The sequence below is a fragment of the Pseudophryne corroboree genome, chromosome 6 (assembly GCF_028390025.1).
Source record: "Pseudophryne corroboree isolate aPseCor3 chromosome 6, aPseCor3.hap2, whole genome shotgun sequence".
NCBI classification, from domain to species: Eukaryota; Metazoa; Chordata; class Amphibia; order Anura; family Myobatrachidae; genus Pseudophryne; species Pseudophryne corroboree.
The window spans coordinates 67,887,631-67,907,426 of NC_086449.1; positions in this window are offsets into that span (position 1 = coordinate 67,887,631).

Sequence of the window (19,796 nt, forward strand, 5' to 3'; positions counted from 1 at the left end):
TTTGATGAGACCATCTCCTGCAAAGGTAATGCTAGAATGGAAAAACCTGGGATCCAGTTACGGCAATACCCACGCATTCCTAGAAACGTTCTGATCTGTTGCTGGGTTTGTGGCAGAGTCATGTCTCGAATTGCTTGAATTCTATCAGCGGTCAGGTGTCTCAGTCCCTGTGTCAGACAGTGTCCCAAATATTTTACTTTAGTCTGGCATAATTGCAACTTGTCTTTGGAAACCTTGTGTCCTGTGTCTGAAAGATGAAACAGGAGCTGTTTCGTATCTTTCAGGGATGCTTCCAGTGAATCTGAACACAGTAGTAGATCATCCACATACTGTATCAATATTGATCCACTCTCTGGTTGGAAAGACTGTAAACAATCATGCAAAGCCTGTGAAAATATACTTGGGCTGTCTATGAAACCTTGTGGTAATCGAGTCCATGTGTATTGGACTCCTCTGTATGTGAATGCAAACAAATATTGGCTGTCAGGGTGTAGAGGTACCGAGAAGGCGGAGCAAAGGTCAATAACAGTGAAAAATTTCGCAGTGGGAGGGATCTGCATAAGGATGACAGCTGGATTTGGCACTACGGGGAACTGACTCTCAACTATTTTGTTAATCCCCCTTAGATCCTGCACTAGCCTGTAACCCCTCCCCCCACTCTTTTTCACAGGGAAGATGGGACTATTGGCAGTGCTGGATGTTCTTACCAGAATGCCCTGTTGTAGCAAGCGCTCTATTACGGGGTATACTCCTAACTCCACCTCTGGCTTCAGAGGGTATTGTAGGATTTTTGGAGCTACGTTTGCCATTTACTTGCACAACTACTGGAGCTACGTTTGCCATTAATCCAGTGTCTTGTCCATCTTTAGTCCAAAGTGACTCTGGTATTTGGGATGTCATTTCTTCTACCTGGGATGAACTCCTATTTATCATAACGGTATGTGACATTAATTTTGATGGGGAGTCTAGCATGTCTCGTACTTCCTGAGCGTGATTCTCAGGTATGTTTAAGAATACACCTTCAGGAGTACAATATATGACGCACCCCATTTTACACAATAAATCTCTTCCCAGGAGATTAGTCGGTGCCGATGCAGCCAGCAAAAAGGAATGCTTGGTATGCAAAGGCCCTATTGTAATCTCTGCTGGTTTGCTAACAGGGTAGTGCTGTACTACTCCCGTTACTCCCATGGCTGGAATTGTCTTACCAGTGGTTCTCATGCCCACTGTCGAATTTATCACTGATTTGGCCGCCCCCGTATCTACAAGGAAATTTAATGATTTACCAGCTACATCAATTGTGATCTCGGGTTCACTTCCAAGACTTGCAATCAATTTCACTGGCTGCAGATTACAGGTGTGGCCACACCCCTATTGGGTATGGTGACCTCCCTGAATCGCGCTGGCAGCAATTACTTGTGGTGGGGGTATATGGGAACTATCAGGGATTTGCCAGTCTCTTCTTGGGGGATACCTTTTGGTTTCCCCTGCATGTGGCTCATAGCTCCGCCCTTTCGGTCCTTGATCCCAATGTCTCGTATCAGGTCGTTGTCTATAGGGTTGATATGAATTTTGTATTGGTCTTACTTTACAATCACGTGCTATGTGTCCCTCTCTGTGGCAACAATAACATTTTATACCTGTTGACTTACCCACAGGGGTCACAGTTCTGGGCTGAGGTAGCCGAGTAGTGAGGGCCTGTATGCTCACAGCCATTAACTTATCACTCTGTGACTCCCTGTGTCTGATGATATTCCGATCATGCCCAGCAGCAGCCTCTCCCAATGCATCCACCGACATACCTCTCCAATCAGGCCTAGTGGTTTGTATTCTATTCCTTAAAACCTCTTTTAGACCGTCCATTAATACTGAAACAGCTACTTCCCTGTGGTGTACATTAGTTTTAATGTCATCTATACCAGTGTACCTAGCCATATCCTGCAGAGCCCGGTGAAAATACTCTGGTGTGGATTCACCTTCTTTTTGTTTTATTGCAAAGATTTTACTACTGCAGGAAAATATACCCCTAACTGTAAGTTGATTCTCTTAACATTATCCTGATTATACTCGTCGGTTAGTGGTACTTCCTCATCTAACTTGCAATCAGCGATAAACTTTAACGGATCAACACTGGGGGGTAAACATGCCCTCAAAACTGTCCTCCAATCTTTATTATTTGGCTCTGCAGAATTTCCTAGCTCCCTAATATACTTTTGACATGCAACTAAGTCTTTCCTAGGATCAGGGAATTCAGACATCATTGATCTTAATTCTGCTCGGGAAAAGGGACAGTGCATGGCGATGTTCCTGACAGGAGTTGCTCCTGAAGTGTCAGTTTTCCCATTTGGCACTGCTATTACCCTAACAGGATTAAGTCCAACAACATCATTCTGAGTAGATTCTACAACATGTGGTGAAATGGTTTCAGCATAGTGTATGGTGCCGTACTTACCAGTCGATACGACCTCACCTGTCCCTCCGCTAGGGGCCTTTGATACTAATCTTACGGGTTGAGTCGTGCCTACTGCTGTTTCTGATATGGTGGCTGCTAGGGAGAGTGCTGATATTGTTGTGGGCTCATCCTCTTGGTCACAATCCTGGGGAAAGTTCAAAACAGGGTACAACTTGCACGGATTAGTGTTAGCATTAATTACTTTGGTTACATTATCCTTAACTTCTACACATTTAACATAACCCTGAGTGCCATTCTCTGCAACCAATTTCTCTCCAGGTATGTACGGTGGTGGGGGTGCAGTGGCTATAAGTTTCCTGATAGGGTTAGATCCAGTGGCTTGCGCCAACCCCCTTTGTATTTCACCTTCCTGTTGCCACAATGTTAAATAATCATAATGTCCAATACGCCTTTTTGAAGATTTAATCAGGTACACTCTTCTCCTTAAATTCTGTAATACTTCTGGGTTAAAACTACCTACCCGGGGAAACTTTTCCCCGTCATGCACAGTCATCCTTTCCCATTCATTGCACAACATTTCTGTGTGATGACCATATTTCTCACACATGATATACCTTGCCGACCCGATTGGTCGGTTTACTAAATCAACCTGAACCTGGGTTGATCGCCCCTTACCTGAACAACTGGCCCCCATCTCTGCAGGTGCTGCTTTCACTACCTCTGACTTCAAATCAGGGTCTTTGGCAACCCTTACAGAAACCAAGATGCTCGGGGTAAGGCTGCGGTGGGGGTTTTGCTCCGAAGTCCGCCCACTTAACTCCCGCCCACGCTGGCCAATACGGCGACCAAAGTTCCCAGAGGTTCCGTACCCAACCTAGGGCACCTAAGTACGTCTACTTGCTCGGGCGTGTGGGAGTGTCTTACCCTCCCCAGCAAGTGTCAGTCGCTGGGATGTCCCTGAGTGATCAGGCTACTTCCCTTAAAATAAAAAAATTACACAAATCACGTTAACAATGTGCAAGTAGCGTTCTTCTGAATTCAAGACACGCTAATGCACACAATCACATGCAGTACAATCGTATCTGCACACAAGCAACTAATCTTATGTGCGGAACGATCAGTGGAATCGAAAATTTCTGCTGCGAATTCCTTCAGCCCTGAGCTTTGTTGGCCTATATGGGTCTCGCACCAACCCTCTTCGGTTGTGCTCTCTACTTCTAGTCTGCTGTACCTGAACCTCCTGGTCCTTGACCTCCTGGTCTGTTATGTACAGCAGACTCTACTGCTCATTAATATGTCGAGACTAACAAGGGACGCCTCCCAAGCCACCCCACGATATCACTCTCGCTGGTGTACCTCTTTCTACTGGCCTATGGTTCCCACTTCCGTAATAAAAGAGAAATCTTATATATACACACTCTTACATTCGAACACTCTTATTTCTGTACAGAATTCCTTTCATTCAGTAATAGTCTAACCCAGAAGAATTGCAACAGAGAAAGTATTTTTCTTTTAACTTTAAACTTTTGGATTTGAGATAGATGTGTGTTATTTTCGCGTTACTTCCTTATCGCCTATTAAAACAATACTATCGTGCGGTTTGTATTATGTGGGCGTATCCGTACGCTCCGTTGCGTAATATACGCTCCGTACGTCGACTCTTGCGTTGCGTATGCCCTGCCCTTGTAAGGACACGTGTACGCAGACCAAGTACGTCCACAGTAACACACTACACGTTTATCAATGTGAATGATCTTTAACAGTAATCCTTCACTGAACACCACTCAAATCTCCCTTGTATTCTAGGCGAGATTGTGTGCGTGCCTTTTACAATTATTCCCTTAAATATTACTTTTTTTATCTTTTAACTATTAATAACAACAAATGTCTCAGCACGTTTATCACTAGTGTGTGGCAATCAGGAGAATGAGGTACGGACAAATAATGCTAAACACGAAATACAGGTGTGTGTGCTTATGCGTGCGTTCGCAAAACAGAAACTAAACAGGTTTTAAAAGACAATAACGTACTGTTCCTACCTTCCGGTTCCGGATTCCTTCAGCACTCCTTACTAAGCGAAGCAGACGCTTATCTGGTCAGCACTACGAGGAATATTACCTCCCGCCCTTTGCTGACCGATAATGTCTGCTGAAATTACCTAGTGCAGATATGTGAAGAGCTGGCGAGCCCCCAATTGACAAAGCCTAATATATATATCCTATATTAAACACTCTAAAAGGTTAAGAGACACAGTACGCAATTGGCGTATGGAATACCGTAAGAGTACACACGTAGCGTAACAAACGCTTAGCCGTGGACGAGACGCACGAGCGGCACGTTCGCTCACGGCTTAAAGCGTAAAGGCAAGCACGCTATAGGCTGCCGACTAACGTAATGATACGCTATCAGCGTAGCGGACGCTCGAGACCACGAGGAGATCACAAGCGGCGCTGACGCTCACAGAGTTAAACCTTTGTAACAATATTATAAACAATGTACTTATAATGTAAACCTTTGTGCAGTGATAAGGTGTAAATGCAACACAGTGTAACTTTGTTAGTTTAAAAGCTGTATGAGCGACTCTTACGCTCTGAGAACCCTTTAGCAATATAATAAACACTCAAATACCGGTCTAAGGGTCTAACACCTTTTAAGGGAGAGAATGAACGTTCAATCGCAAAAGAATACACAATACAAGTTATACACTACCAAACTAACATAAAATACCTAACCGAGTTACTACACGTTAAAATACAACAAAGACACAATTACATTTAAGGGGGGAAGGAGAGAGAGAATGGCTTACAACAAAATAGGAGATAAATATGGTTGCAGAGAACTTACGCACAAGGGGAACAATCGCAAGCGCCTTTCTGGATATCCAGCTCCCGATTATCAGTGATGAGAACCGTTGAGAAGAGTAGAGAGCTGGCCCAGATCGGCTTGTCTTTTTATACACTACACACAATACAGTACAATGGTCCCTACATTCTTATTGTTCATTGGACACAGGAATTCGTCTCCGCATTATAACAAAAGGTCATAGGTTGGTTCATACAGGTGGGCTGTGACTATTCCAAACTGCTCAGGTGGGAGGGAAACTGGGTTTCCCGCCGCATGGGTAATAAAGTGCAAATATAGTAAATGTCCATAAACTTCTTATGTCCATAACTATACGCACGAGCGAGTAATCCGCTTCAAACCAACACCGGAATATTGCTAATTATATTCTCTTCCGATGGATACTAAACACCACTGTGTAACCCCTGTCTGACCCTTCATATCAAACAAAGAGGAATCTCTTTGTCCCCGAACATGCTATATTAACTAAACTTTCAGATTCTATCAAAGGGACCATAATCTACAAAATACATTATATGACTAAAATATGTAACGATTGAGTCGCCCGCTAGACGCACACAAACTCTACCGTAAATGCGCATACCGTGCGCCTGCGAGTGCACGCGACTGCGAGTATACGCACGCACGGGAGAGCTCATGCTCGTGCAGCGGGCACACGCATGAGGTGCATATATGGCAATGTGCAGCGTGATATTTTTCTGACTTTGACACCGGCCAGCGAGGAATCCTGGTGGCTTCCGCCATTGCTGCTCTGCTCCTTGTCCCGCCCTGGCGGTTTACATGTGCCACGGCTGTGATGTTGTCTGACTGGATCAGAACGGGTAGGTTGCGAAGAAGATTCTGCGCATGCTTCAGGCCGTTGTATATGGCCCTTAATTCCAGCACATTGATGTGTAGACAAGCCTCCTGGCTTGACCATATTCCCTGAAAATGTTTCCCTGGGTGACCTCTCCCCATCCTCGGAGGCTCGCATCCGTGGTCACGAGAACCCAATCTTGAATTCCGAACCTGCGACCCTCTAGAAGGTGAGCACTCTGGAGCCACCACAGGAGAGAGACCCTGGTCCTGGGGGACAGGCGTATCCTCCGATGCATCTGGAGATGGGACCCTGACCACTTGTCCAGAAGGTCCCACTGAAAAGTTCTTGCATGGAACCTGCCGAACGGAATGGCCTCGTAGGCCGCCACCATCTTTCCCAATACTCGAGTGCATTGATGAACTGACTCTTTTTGGTTTCAGCAGGTCCTGGACCATGTTCTTGAGTTCCTGGGCCTTTTCCATTGGGAGAAAAACCCTGTTTTTCCGTGTCCAGAAACATGCCCAAAAATGACAGCAACGTCTGAAGCTGGTAATGACTATCCTGTACAGCGGATCTCAGGTACGCCTGATGAGGAGGATATATGGGGACATGAAGCTATGCATCCTTTATGTCTAGTGACACCAAAAAATCCCCCCTTCCAGGCTGGAGATCACTGCCCGGAGAGATTCCATCTTGAATTGGAACCTCTTCAAATATAGGTTTAGGGATTTTAGATTCAGAACTGGTCTGACTGAGCCATCCAGATTCGGGACCACAAATAGGGTTGAATAAAACCCCTTCCCCTTTTGCAATAGGGGAACCTTGATAATCACTTGCTGTTGACACAGCTTTTATATGGCAGCTGAAACTATTGCTTTACTGGGGGAAAAGCAGGCAAGGGCGATTTGAAAAATCGGCGAGGAGGCACATCTTCGAACTCCAGTTTGTAGCCTTGGGATACAATTTTGACCACCCAAGGATCCAAGTCTGACTGAACCCAGACCTGGCTGAAGAGTAGAAGACATGCCCCTACCGGTGCAGGCTCCCGCAGCGGAACCCCAGCGCCATGCGTTGAATTTGGTAGAGGTCGGGGAAACTATCCGTAGATGGTGTTCTTTTCCCTCTACCTCTGGCGAGGAAGAATGAGCCATGCCCCTTTCTGAACTTATGAGACCGAAAGGACTGCATCTGATATTGAGGTGTTTTCTTTTGCTGTGGGGGAACGTAAGGCAAAAAAGACTAACCCGCGGTAGCTGTGGAAAACAGGTCCGCGAGGCCCTCCCCAAATAAAACTTCACCCTTGTAAGGTAAAGCCTCCATATGTCTCTTTGAGTCAGCATCACCAGTCCATTGACGGGTCCATAAGGACCTTCTAGCAGAAATTGCCATGGCATTGGTTTTTGAACCCAAAACACCAATATCTCTCGCAGCCTCCCTCATATATAACGCTGCGTCCTTGATGTGACCTAAGGTCAATAAAATACTATCTTTATCTAGGGTGTCCATGTCAGATGACAAGTTATCTGCCCAAGCTGCAATTGCACTACCCACCCATGCTGACGCTACTGCCGGTCTGAGCAGGGCTCCCGTAGTGACATAAATTGCTTTTAAGGTAGTTTCTTGCCCGAGATCCGCAGGATCCTTTTGGGTCGCCATGTCCAGGGACGGTAGGGCCACCTTCTTGGACAAGCGCGTCAAGGCCTTGTCCACCGTGGGTGAGGATTCCCACCGTAACCTGTCCTTTGAGGGGAAAGGATACGCCATAATTCTCTTGGGAACCTGCAGTCTCTTGTCTGGAGTTTCCCAAGCTTTTCAAATAAAGCGTTCAGCTCATGAGAGGGGGGAAACGTTACCTCAGGTTTCTTTTCCTTAAACATGCAGACCCTGGTGTCAGGGACAGAGGGGTCCTCTGTGATATGTAATACATCTTTTACTGCAATAATCATGTATTGAATACTCTTGGCCACCCTTGGGTGTAACCGTGCATCATCGTAGTCGACACTGGAGTCGGAATCCGTGTCGTTATCAGTGCCTGCTATCTGGGTAAAGGGACGTTTATGGCACCCTGAAGGGTCTTGTGACACCGTAAGAGCCATGGATTGACTCCCTGCTTGGTCTTTGGACTCTGCCCTGTCCAATCTCTTATGTAATAAAGCCACACTAGCATTCAAAACATTCCACATGTCCACCCAATCCGCAGTCAGCTGTGCCAACGGCGACACTACCACCATCTGCTCTGCTTCCTCCCTAGACGAGCCTTCCTCTTCAGACATGTCGACACACACGTACTGAGACCCCCACACACACTGGGATATATGGATATGAGGACAGACCCACAACAAGGCCCTTTGGAGAGACAGAGAGTAAGCCAGCACACACCCAGCGCCACTTTGTTCTGAAACAAAGTCCTAGACCTGTAAGAGCTTTTTATAACAAATTTAGCACCAAATCAATGTGCCTCCCGCTCGTTTTTGCCCCGTTACTTGTACAGCAGGGGAAGAGTCCGGGAGCAGCTTCTCTGCAGCAAGCTGTGGAGAAAATGGCGCTGGTTAGTGCTGAGGGATCAAGCTCCGCCCCCTCGATGGCAGGCTTCGGTCCCGCTATTTGTTTATACTGGCGGGTTTTTATATATACTGCCTCCGCAGTGTCTATATATCTGTGCCAGTCTAATATGAGGCCATAATTGCTGCCCAGGGCGCCCTTCCTGCACCCTTGCTGTGCCTTGTGTGTGGGAGCAATGGCGCACAGCGCAACCGATGCGCGGTACCTCATGAAGATCTGATGTCTTCTGCCACCTTTGAAGCCTTCTTGTTTCCTATACTTACCCAGCTTCTATCTTCCGGCGCTGTGAGGACGACGTCGGCGCAGCTACGGGACGAACAGCAAGGACGACACCTGTTTTCCGACCCTCTGGAGATAATGGTGTCCAGTAGCCTAAGAAGCAGAGCCCATCAGTCCAGGAAAGTGGGTCTGCTTCTCTCCCCTCAGTCCCATGAAGCAGGGAGCCTGTTGCCAGCAGTGCTCCCTGAAAATAAAAAAGTATTTTCTAGAGAAAATCAGTAGAGCTCCCCTAGTGTGCAACCAGTCTCCTCTGGGCACAGGATCTAACGGAGGTCTGGAGGAGGGGCAAAGAGGGAGGAGCCAGCTCATGCCCATTAAAAGGTCTAAAAAAGCCCATGTCTCCTGCAGAGCCCGTTTATACCCCATGGTCCTTACGGAGTCCCCAGCATCCTCTAGGACGTAAGAGAAAAATTATTGTAAAATGGATAAGAGAGATTATTAGTTTTGTTTTTGAAAAAGGTCTGGAAAAAACAGTAATTCTTAAGGCACACTCAACACAAGCAGTGGCAACATCTTGGGCAAGGAAGGCAGATGCATTGATTAAAGATATCTGCAAAGCAGCAACGTGGTCATCAGTTATTATCCTTTATTTAGATGGTGCCACAAGGGATCCGCAGCGCCTATTACACAATACAAAATCAAATGAGCAAACAAGAAAACAGCACTCACAGTTCAAGACAATATAGGACAGGTATGGAAAACCAGGGATTAGGCGCCATCAAAAGGAGTATGTAATATAAGTGTAAGTAAGAAAAGGCACCTGAGGAAAGAAGGCCCTGCTCTTGCGATCTTACAATCTAAAAGGTGAAGGGCTGACAGACCGGGATGACACAGAAGAGTTCAGTTTTACTATTCAGTATGCTTTGGGGATGTGTCAGATTCTCATTTTGGATTAAAGTTCTGCAAAAAGCAAATAAAAATAATTATGCAGCAAGTATGGGTTTGTTATTGCCCCACCCATATAATATATAAAGTCTTGGTATTTCCCAATGTATGGCTGCCATGGAGAAACAAAGAAAACATCAGATTATACTCATCGATAATTCTTTTTCTTTGAGAGACTCCATGGCAGCCAGTATAATCCATTCCTTGAGTGTTGTTTTTTTCAGTTACCATCGTAATGAGACACTCAAAAAGACATGTGTAACACGGATGAGCCAGAATATATGGCGAGGGGAGCGGTCCCTGAAAAAACTTCCTGTCTATGCTGGTGAGAATTATCAGTGAGTATAATTTAATGTTTTGTTTCCTTTGGCAGAAAGCTAGCTATTTTACTGGGAACTATCTAGACACATTAAGTAACAAACACGAATTCAAGTTCATAAAAAAATATTGGGTTAGCAATATATGTATCAAAATAGGACTCCAAGCACCAACTGATATATATCCAATACAATAAAATTATGTGTTGAATCCAATTATAATTAATAGACTCCAACTGCACAGGTTAGCTAACAAAAAAGGTATTTAATGCCCAATTGCTCTATATATATATATGATAGATATCATTTATTAGGGGGTGAATAATGGTCGACACCTCTGGGAATTGACCATGCAGGATAATAATTAAAAGGGGCATGTCAGGAATCGGCGGTCAGCTGCGTCTCACCTACAAGCGCGCTGGTGTGCGGGCCTCCGGAGGTCATGGCCCCAGTCGCGGCTGTATGGATGCGCTGACTGCGAGCGTCATCTCCCGTGTCGCTGAGTACCCCTGAGTCTGGTCCTGCGTTTGTGTTCTGCTGTGTGCCGGCATCCGGTCCGTGTGGATGCTGCTATGATTCCTGCATCTAATCCAGCCCTGTGCGACCAATCACTGCAGAGCAAGGGGTATAAGTTCCTGTCCGGGGCTCACTCTCATCGCCTCGGACGAGTCACATACCCTGTGTCTAGTTCTCCCAGTTCCTGCGTTCCAGTTTCCAGCGATCCCCTGTGGATACCTCATTTGTTCCAGCTTCCATTTCTACAGCTCTCCTGTTACTCCGGACTTCAGCTACATCCAGCTTCAAACCCATTAGCAGTAAGAGACTCTCCTCAGGTGTTCTTTCTCATTACTTACCTGTGCACTAATTGTCAGCATACCATCTGTGCAACTCAGCCGCATACCATCTACTGGCTTAGAGACTGTCTCCTGCTTTAGCCTTAGTGTGGCTATATGGACTTGTGCTTTACAGAGACTGTGAGTTATTCATATATTCCGGAGTTCTGCTTTCCTAATCATTATCAGTTTACCCTGTGTTACTCAGAGACGGTGTATTTCCAAATACTACTGGAGTTCTGTTATTTCACCTGCATTCATTATCAAGTTATTTACGTTCTGCTGCAAGATACTTTTATGTTATTTGGATTCAGTTACCTGTCATAGGTTTCCACATTACCGTTTTCCATTGTATTCAGTATTATACCATCTGCTTTGCATTAATAAATATCAGCGCTTATGCGCAGGACTTATATATTGCCTCCCCGCTTTATACATCGCACCAACACTGACCCACTAGCGCCCCCGCCGGGGACAGACAAGACCAGAGACCTGACAGTTTGTCCGAGGCCCATAGACCCGGATGGTGGTCAGAGTGTGGGGTCAGGGACACGCCAAGGCTTAGTGTCACGATTAGATGGTCAAGAGGCTGCGCAGCAGCAGATTATACAATACCTGCAGGAAATGTCTTCTCGTTTAGATACTCTGCAACAGTCATTTCCAACTTCAGTTGCTCCAGTGTCCTCATCAGTTTCTGTTCCTGTTCCTAGTTCCATAGTTTCTAGCTCTCCAGTTGCTTCTATTCCAATGTCTTGTATCCATCTTCCTACACCAAGTAAATTTGATGGTAATCCTAAAATGTGTTGTGGATTTTTGAATCAATGCGAAGTCCACTTTGAATTGCAACCACAGAACTTTCCAACACCTAGAGCAAAGGTTGCATATATTGTCTCTCTATTAGCTGGTTCTGCTCTGAATTGGGTCTTTCCGCTGTGGGAGCGAGCAGATGCACTACTGAATAATTATACAGAGTTTGTTGCCGCATTCCGACGCATCTTTGACGAGCCTGGGCGTACGACTTCTGCTTCCTCAAACCTCCTACAGATCCGCCATGGAACACATACTGTGGGTCAGTACGTCATTCAGTTCCAGACATTGGCATCAGAGGTGAAGTGGAACAACCAGGCATTGGTTGCCGCCTTCTGGCATGGTCTGTCTGACCGCATAAAGGATGAATTGACTACCCGAGATTTACCAGAGCAACTGGAGGCCCTAATCTCTCTATGTGTCAAGTTGGATCTACGTTTACGCGAACGAGCCTGTGAACGCTCTCGAGGTGATCTTCGCAAGCACAGAGTTATGCCTCCTGTACAGTTTCCACCTATTACTGCTGACAAACCTATGCAGGTAAACAAATTTCATTTAACACCTGAGGAGCGGTCCAGAAGATTAAAGGGTAGACTATGTCTCTATTGTGCTGCTGATGGTCATCTGATTGGTTCCTGCCCTGCTCGGTCGGGAAACGCCAGGTCCTAACTTGCAAAGGAGGAGTCAAGTTAGGGACCTTGAATAAAGCTCCTTCATCTCAAGACCTAATATTGCCTGTCACTTTGGAAATGCCAGATGGACTCCAGTCTCTGTCTGCTTTAGTCGATTGTGGTGCTGCTGGGAATTTTATCACACAAGCTGCAGTGGATAGACTTTCTCTCCCAGTGTCAAAGCTGTCTCATCCGGTTTATCTTACTGCCGTAGAGGGAAGCCGTATTGCTGAAGGATCCATCACTCAGCAGACCAATTCGGTAGTTCTGGGAGTGGGCTTCCTGCATTCTGAGGTCATCAAATTCCTGGTCATACCAAAAGCTACCTATGAGATTGTACTGGGTATGCCTTGGCTTCAATTGCACAATCCACAATTTGACTGGTCTACCTTACAGTTGACGGCGTGGAGTCCCTCCTGTCTCCATTCATGCTTAGCTCAAGTATGTCCAATAAAATCCACAAGTGTAAAGCCTCAGTCTGGCTTTCCAGAGGCCTATCAGGAATTCACTGACGTCTTCAGTGAGAAATCTGCTGATGTCTTACCGCCTCATCGAGAATGGGACTGTCCCATTGATTTGGTCCCAGGGAGCAAGCCGCCTAGAGGGCGAACATACCATCTTTCAGTTCCAGAGACTCAAGCAATGAGCGAATATATAAAGGAGAATTTACAAAAAGGGTTTATCCGTCCATCTTCTTCCCGGGCTGGTGCGGGATTCTTCTTTGTTAAGAAAAAGGATGGAGGACTACGCCCCTGTATTGATTATTGGGGTTTAAATGACATCACGATTAAAAACAGCTACCCGTTACCTCTCATCACAGAGCTGTTTGACAGAGTCAGAGGTGCCTCCATCTTCACGAAACTGGATCTTCGCGGGGCTTACAATTTAATCAGGATTCAAAGTGGTGATGAGTGGAAAACCGCCTTCAATACTCGTGACGGCCACTACGAATATCTAGTGATGCCCTTCGGCTTGAGTAATGCCCCGGCTGTGTTCCAAAACTTTGTTCACAAAGTATTTAGAGATCTCCTGTATAAGTGTGTGGTAGTTTACCTCGATGACATCCTGATATTTTCCCGCGATTTAGTTACTCATCGCCAACAAGTAAAAGAGGTTCTTCGACGTCTTCGACAGAATCATCTGTATGGCAAACTATCTAAATGTACGTTTGAAGCTTCTTCAATATCTTTCCTGGGATACATTATTTCCGGAACAGACCTTCAAATGGACCCAGCTAAACTAGAAGCCATAGAGAACTGGTCTCTTCCAACAACACTCAAGTCAGTTCAACGTTTTATTGGCTTTGCTAACTACTACAGGAAGTTTATTAAGGGCTTTTCCACATTAATAGCCTCAATTACCTGCCTAACCCAAAAAGGGGGAAATCCTTCCCAATGGTCTGATGAAGCGCTGTCTGCTTTTCATAAAATAAAACAGGCTTTTATTTCAGCTCCCGTGTTACAACAGCCAGATGTCAACAAGGCCTTCATCCTGGAAGTAGACGCCTCAACGGTTGGCGTGGGCGCCTTCTTGTCCCAGGTGGGTGTTGATGGTAAGACTCACCCTTGCGGGTTTTTCTCTCGTAGATTCTTGCCCGCAGAAATGAACTATACCATCGGTGACTAGGAGCTGTTGGCAATCAAATTGGCCCTTGAAGAATGGAGATATCTGCTGGAGGGTGCGAGATTCCCTATTGCCATCTACACGGATCACAAGAACCTTCTTTACTTGAAGGCAGCGCAGTGTCTGAATCCCCGACAAGCAAGGTGGGCCCTATTCTTTTCTCGTTTTGATTTTAAGTTGATGTTTAGACCTGGCTCACAAAATGTTAAGGCAGATGCATTATCTCGCTCTATGAGTTCAACTGAGGAATCATCAGAACAAGCTGCTCGACCCATATTAAATCCTGTGGTGTTCGCAGCTACAGGGGTATCCCAAGTTCCACCTCCAGGCAAGATGTTTGTCTCTCCTGAGCTTCGTCCAAATCTCCTGTCCTGGGCTCATACATCAAAATTTACTGGTCACCCTGGAGTCTTAAAAACTTTCAAGTTTCTGTCCCAAACTTATTGGTGGCCTCATATGAAAGTAGATGTTCAAGAATTCATAGCTTCATGTCCCAAATGTGCTCAGCACAAAGTTCCTCGTCAGGCTCCTGCAGGCCAATTGCTACCAAATCCCATTCCCAAGCGCCCCTGGTCTAATTTATCAATGGACTTTATTTCAGACCTTCCTCCCTCTAATGGATATGATACCATCAACCAGGTAATGGTTGATAGGTTTTCAAAAATGGCACACTTCATCCCACTCATGGGGTTACCCTCTGCTCCAAAGCTGGCACAGTTATTTCTTTGTGAAATCTTTAGGTTACATGGACTTCCAACAGAAATAATATCCGACCGTGGTGTACAGTTTATGGCAAAGTTTTGGAGGGCTCTGTGTTCCGCGCTACAAGTCAAACTTAAGTTCTCTACGGCCTCTCACCCTCAAACAAATGGGCAGACGGAGAGGGTAAATCAAGAGCTTGAGACCTATCTAAGATTGTATATTTCCTCTTCACAGGATAATTGGGTAGATTTATTGCCTTGGACGGAGTTTGCTCATAATTTCCGTTATCATACTTCTACAGATACAACTCCTTTTTTCGCAGTTTACGGTCAACATCCTAGAGTACCGGAGTTCCAAGATTTACTCGTCATAGACGTGCCTGCAGCTGCTTCTGCTCTTCAGTGGTTCTCTCAAATTTGGAAGAAGATTCATCTATCTCTTAAAAAGGTTTCTCAGCGGTATAAAATGTTTGCTGATCGAAAGAGACGAGAAGTTCCCAGTTTAAAGCCAGGCGACAAAGTCTGGTTATCTACTCGGAATCTCCGTCTCAGAGTTCCTTTGATTAAATTTACCCCACGGTTTATTGGACCATTTCCAGTAGAAAGTGTTATTAATCCGGTGGCTTATAAATTAAAACTGCCTTCCTATTTCAAAATTCCCAACTCATTCCATATTTCTCTCCTCAGACCACTAATTCTCAATCGTTTCCAGAGAGCGCTTCCAGTAGGCCCAAAGGTACAAACTCATCGGGGCGTGGAATACGAGGTGGAAAAGATCTTGGACTCTCGTCATCGCTACAGTCATTTGCAATACCTAAGTGACTGGTCTGGATATGGTCCTGAAGAGAGGAGTTGGGTCAACGCTACGGATGTGCATGCTACACGGTTGGTACAAGCCTTCCACAGACTCTTCCCTGCCAAGCCTCGTGGGTGTTCGGAGTCCACCCATAAAGGAGGGGGTACTGTCAGGAATCGGTGGTCAGCTGCGTCTCACCTACCAGCAATCTGGTGTGTGGGCCTCCGGAGGTCATGGCCCCAGTCGTGGCTGTATGGATGCTGACCGCGAGCGTCATCTCCCGTGTCGCTGAGTACCCCCGAGTCTGGTCCTGCGTTTGTGTTCTGCTGTGTGCCGGCATCCGGTCCGTGTGGATGCTGCTATGATTCCTGCATCTAACCAGCCCTGTGTTTCCAGCCAGAACACTGCGACCAATCACTGCAGAGCAAGGGGTATAAGTTCCTGTCCGGGGCTCACGCTCGTTGCCTCGGACAACGAGTCACATACCCTGTGTCTAGTTCTCCCAGTTCCTGCTTCCAGCGATCCCCTGTGGATACCTCATTTGTTCCAGCTTCCATTTCTACAGCTCTCCTGTTACTCCGGACTTCAGCAACATCCAGCTTCAAACCCATCAGCAGTAAGAGACTCTCCTCAGGTGTTCTTTCTCATTACTTACCTGTGCACTAATTGTCAGCATACCATCTGTGCAACTCAGCCGCATACCATCTACTGGCTTAGAGACTGTCTCCTGCTTTAGCCTTAGTGTGGCTATATGGACTTGTGCTTTACAGAGACTGTGAGTTATTCATATATTCCGGAGTACTGCTTTCCTAATCATTATCAGTTTACCCTGTGTTACTCAGAGACGGTGTATTTCCAAATACTACTGGAGTTCTGTTATTTCACCTGCATTCATTATCAAGTTATTTACGTTCTGCTGCAAGAGACTTTTATGTTATTTGGATTCAGTTACCTGTCATAGTTTTCCACATTACCGGTTTCCATTGTATTCAGTATTATACCATCTGCTTTGCATTAATAAATATCAGCGCTTATGCGCAGGACTTATATATTGCCTCCCCGCTTTATACATCTCACCAACACTGACCCACTAGCGCCCCCGCCGGGGACAGACAAAACCAGAGACCTGACAGGGAATGAGTTTTCCAATTACATATTTAATACTTGTATATTATATGGTGTCCCAACTGTACTGTGCAGGAACCCATAAATGGAGACATAAGACCACCTAAGACTTATAAGGGAATATAAATGTGAACGTATACCTTGATGGGAGCGAGACGTGATTTTTATAAAAGGACGAATTTCAACATTCATCAATGTAATATTTTACCTCTTGACATTATTTAGATGTAGGTCATCGAAACACTCACTGTAATAAGATTTCACATATGTCCCATTTATGTAGAGGGCAGATTGTACATTATTGAAAATAAGATTTTACTTACCGATAAATCTATTTCTCGGAGTCCGTAGTGGATGCTGGGGTTCCTGAAAGGACCATGGGGAATAGCGGCTCCGCAGGAGACAGGGCACAAAAAGTAAAGCTTTTCCAGATCAGGTGGTGTGCACTGGCTCCTCCCCCTATGACCCTCCTCCAGACTCCAGTTAGGTACTGTGCCCGGACGAGCGTACACAATAAGGGAGGATTTTGAATCCCGGGTAAGACTCATACCAGCCACACCAATCACACCGTACAACTTGTGATCTAAACCCAGTTAACAGTATGATAACAGCGGAGCCTCTGAAAGATGGCTTCCTTCAACAATAACCCGAATTTGTTAACAATAACTATGTACAATTATTGCAGATAATCCGCACTTGGGATGGGCGCCCAGCATCCACTACGGACTCCGAGAAATAGATTTATCGGTAAGTAAAATCTTATTTTCTCTATCGTCCTAGTGGATGCTGGGGTTCCTGAAAGGACCATGGGGATTATACCAAAGCTCCCAAACGGGCGGGAGAGTGCGGATGACTCTGCAGCACCGAATGAGAGAACTCCAGGTCCTCCTTAGCCAGAGTATCAAATTTGTAAAATTTTACAAACGTGTTCTCCCCTGACCACGTAGCTGCTCGGCAAAGTTGTAATGCCGAGACCCCTCGGGCAGCCGCCCAAGATGAGCCCACCTTCCTTGTGGAGTGGGCCTTTACAGATTTAGGCTGTGGCAGGCCTGCCACAGAATGTGCAAGTTGGATTGTGCTACAGATCCAACGAGCAATCGTCTGCTTAGACGCAGGAGCACCCATCTTGTTGGGTGCATACAATATAAACAACGAGTCAGATTTTCTGACTCCAGCTGTCCTTGCAATATATATTTTTAATGCTCTGACAACGTCCAGTAACTTGGAGTCCTCCAAGTCACTTGTAGCCGCAGGCACTACAATAGGTTGGTTCAGATGAAATGCTGACACCACCTTAGGGAGAAAATGCGGACGAGTCCGCAGTTCTGCCCTGTCCGAATGGAAAATCAGATATGGGCTTTTGTAAGATAAAGCTGCCAGTTCTGACACTCTCCTGGCCGAAGCCAGGGCTAGAAGCATGGTCACTTTCCATGTGAGATATTTCAAATCCACCTTTTTTAGTGGTTCAAACCAATGAGATTTTAGAAAGTCCAAAACCACATTGAGATCCCACGGTGCCACTGGAGGCACCACAGGAGGCTGTATATGCAGCACTCCCTTAACAAAAGTCTGGACTTCAGGGACTGAAGCCAATTCTTTTTGAAAGAAAATCGACAGGGCCGAAATTTGAACCTTAATAGATCCCAATTTGAGACCCATAGACAATCCTGATTGCAGGAAATGTAGGAATCGACCCAGTTGAAATTCCTCCGTCGGAGCACTCCGATCTTCGCACCACGCAACATATTTTCGCCAAATTCGGTGATAATGTTGCACGGTTACTTCCTTCCTTGCTTTAATCAAAGTAGGAATGACTTCTTCCGGCATGCCTTTTTCCTTTAGGATCCGGCGTTCAACCGCCATGCCGTCAAACGCAGCCGCGGTAAGTCTTGAAACAGACAGGGACCCTGCTGAAGCAAGTCCCTCCTTAGAGGTAGAGGCCACGGATCTTCCGTGATCATCTCTTGAAGTTCCGGGTACCAAGTCCTTCTTGGCCAATCCGGAACCACTAGTATCGTTCTTACGCCTCTTTGCCGTATAATTCTCAATACTTTTGGTATGAGAGGCAGAGGAGGAAACACATACACCGACTGGTACACCCAAGGCGTTACCAGCGCGTCCACAGCTATTGCCTGCGGATCTCTTGACCTGGCGCAATACCTGTCCAGTTTTTTGTTGAGGCGAGACGCCATCATGTCCACCATTGGTCTTTCCCAACGGGTTACCAGCATGTGGAAGACTTCTGGATGAAGTCCCCACTCTCCCGGGTGAAGATCGTGTCTGCTGAGGAAGTCTGCTTCCCAGTTGTCCACTCCCGGGATGAACACTGCTGACAGTGCTATCACATGATTCTCTGCCCAGCGAAGAATCCTTGCAGCTTCTGCCATTGCACTCCTGCTTCTTGTGCCGCCCTGTCTGTTCACATGGGCGACTGCCGTGATGTTGTCCGACTGGATCAACACCGGTTTTCCCTGAAGCAGAGGTTCTACCTGGCTTAGAGCATTGTAGATTGCTCTTAGTTCCAGAATGTTTATGTGAAGAGACGTTTCCAGGCTCGTCCATACTCCCTGGAAGTTTCTTCCTTGTGTGACTGCTCCCCAGCCTCTCAGGCTGGCGTCCGTGGTCACCAGGATCCAATCCTGTATGCCGAATCTGCGGCCCTCCAATAGATGAGCACTCTGCAACCACCACAGAAGAGACACCCTTGTCCTTGGAGACAGGGTTATCCGCAGGTGCATCTGAAGATGCGACCCTGACCATTTGTCCAACAGATCCCTTTGGAAAATTCTTGCGTGGAATCTGCCGAATGGAATTGCTTCGTAAGAAGCCACCATTTTTCCCAGGACTCTTGTGCATTGATGTACAGACACCTTTCCTGGTTTTAGGAGGTTCCTGACAAGCTCGGATAACTCCTTGGCTTTTTCCTCCGGGAGAAAAACCTTTTTCTGAACCGTGTCCAGAATCATCCCTAGGAACAGCAGACGAGTTGTCGGCATTAACTGGGATTTTGGAATATTCAGAATCCACCCGTGCTGTTTTAGCACTTCTTGAGACAGTGCTAATCCCATCTCTAGCTGTTCTCTGGACCTTGCTCTTATTAGGAGATCGTCCAAGTATGGGATA